General features: G+C 36.1%; 1 protein-coding gene across 1 annotated transcript in view; it reads left to right on the top strand.

Annotated features, from left to right (window-relative positions):
- Nucleotides 1–822: 822 nt before the first annotated feature.
- Nucleotides 823–2,179, top strand: part of LOC117107624 (regulating synaptic membrane exocytosis protein 2-like) — a gene marked incomplete at its 3' end in the record, with an annotated part of 48,283 nt that continues 46,926 nt past the window's right edge. Inside the window, exon 1 of the mRNA XM_033249333.1 lies at nucleotides 823–1,868. The remainder of the gene's footprint in view (nucleotides 1,869–2,179) is intronic.

The raw sequence follows: 2,179 nt of genomic DNA, 5'->3' as shown, positions 1-2,179 counted from the left end.
GTACACGCCACCACCGTACCCTACAGAACAACTTAACTGAGGAATACTTTTACTCTCGTAATGGAAATGAGTCTCAGTCGCAACAATTGTATGGTTTTCATTAGGAATTTGAACTTGTTGTGAAACCATAGCAATAAACTTTATTAAGTAATGAATATTCATTGTGGGGACAATGATGGTTATCAGCCTTCTGATGGTGTCTATTGAATGCACTGTGTAATGATAGCAGGTTTTAGTAAAGAATGTGTATGATATGCTAATGATTATTGTAATTCAGTAGCTGTGATTGTTTAGATAATTTGACTACAGTAGGATGAAGCTGGGTATTGTTGCTGATTATTGTTTATTTCGTTTTTACATTGATCTTTTACCATAAAACACATGCACAGAAGTCCCTGCTTCTTTTCTTGCTGTCACAGACTCTCAATGCAAATTTTCCCTTTTCTGACTTGCTGATGCTTCAAGTAAACTATAAAATCAAATACAAATTGTTATTGTTTTCTTCTTTCTAGATAACTAACATTTATATAATATATGGCATTAAATCAGTTTAATTTTTTACCAGGGGTGGCGTGGCGCCACGATTTGCCCGACGTAGGGGGGGGGGGAGGTGCCCGACGAAAACAAAGTGGGCGTGGTCGAGCTTCGATTAAAAGATTTTGAAAGTGGCGAAGCCCCCGAAATTTTTTACAATTTAGGGGTTTCAAAGGCTTATTTAATCGATTTTAGAGTCTACTAATATGTAGAAAATACATAATATTTTTTTAACCCCGACGAATTGTTCTTTTTCTGATGGGGGGGGGGGGGGGGGCAACTGCAACTCTCCCGAAGGGGGTCCCTCGGGCCCCCCGCTGGCGCCACCCCTGAATGTTTACACAAGTGTACCTTCTAATTCGAGGCCCTTCGATTCTAGACCACTTTATTAAAGAACCAAACAATCGTCAATATTTTGACACAAAGCTGACACCAACTGGAGACCGAGACCACCCTAAATTTCCAGGTCCCAAAGTGGTCTCGAGGACAACTGTATTGATGATCAATAATAGTATTCTTGTAACTGCTGTCCTTAATTTATCAATGTTTATAAGTCTGCTCATCTCACTGGGGCTATATGTCCCATGAATAATTATAATGCAAGAACTGTCAGTGAATAATAGTATGTACATCATTACTTCCTCCATTCTAAATCATCGACTGTCCCTTTTCTCCATGCCTATTTTTTATGCATAACTGCATAGATTTAAGATTCGCATTCGACTAAGTACAGGACGTATTTACACCAAATCAAAACGACACACATTGATATGCTCCAGTAACAGATCAGCTTTTGTACAAATTATTAGATACGTGAGGACGTGATTTAAATTCTTTAATAGTAAAACCTGATAATAACCAATTCTTGTAATGCGCCCTCTATACCAGCCACTGGCACCATCCAATGCAATCACAGTAGACTTTTAATAAACGTTGCATGGATTAGGCTGCGATGATGACAACGTTGCTTAGAACGTCAGATAGCCTAGTTGCATATGGCTGCTTCGTCGTATGTCCCCAAGGATATTATTATTATTATTATTATAAAATTGAATGCTGATGTGAGCTGGTTTTGATTAACAGTATCCCACTATTTGGACAATAGCGTGTGTTGTCACGAGCCGCTATGCAGAAAAATGCTATATTCAATATATAGATGAACGTTTATCATACGGCGCGTTGCTTGTATTTTTTTTATCTTCAAACATAATTTATAATACTTTTAGTGAATTGGAAATCTTTCATGCTTATTTTATAAATATATTACGAGTTTTGCTCCTGAAAGTCTACACGAGCCTATAAGAGGATTCAAATATATCACGGATGATCTGCAGGTATGTTACCTCACGTTTTGTTTTCATCCCGAAGGTAATGCTTTATATTTCCTGCATGTTGATTGATTATTTTTTAGTGCACTACTACACAGTCTACTACTAATGCTAATATTAATAATATATTTTAACTATCATTGCATTTTATTACATTATGCCATGCTCATCTAAAGTTATGTTAATTTTATAATACGGATGAAAAAAAAATATAATCTCATTTTCAGATTTTGAAACTCAAGTTGACGGTTTAGTTGATATAACACTAATCATATAGTTTACAGGTCTATCTCCATACTAAACCTATATATATATAT

The sequence above is a fragment of the Anneissia japonica genome, unplaced genomic scaffold (genome assembly GCF_011630105.1).
Source record: "Anneissia japonica isolate Jap-2015-1 unplaced genomic scaffold, ASM1163010v1 scaffold5330_len1712360_cov203, whole genome shotgun sequence".
Lineage (NCBI taxonomy): Eukaryota > Metazoa > Echinodermata > Crinoidea > Comatulida > Comatulidae > Anneissia > Anneissia japonica.
This window is presented reverse-complemented; position numbering and strand designations above follow the sequence as displayed.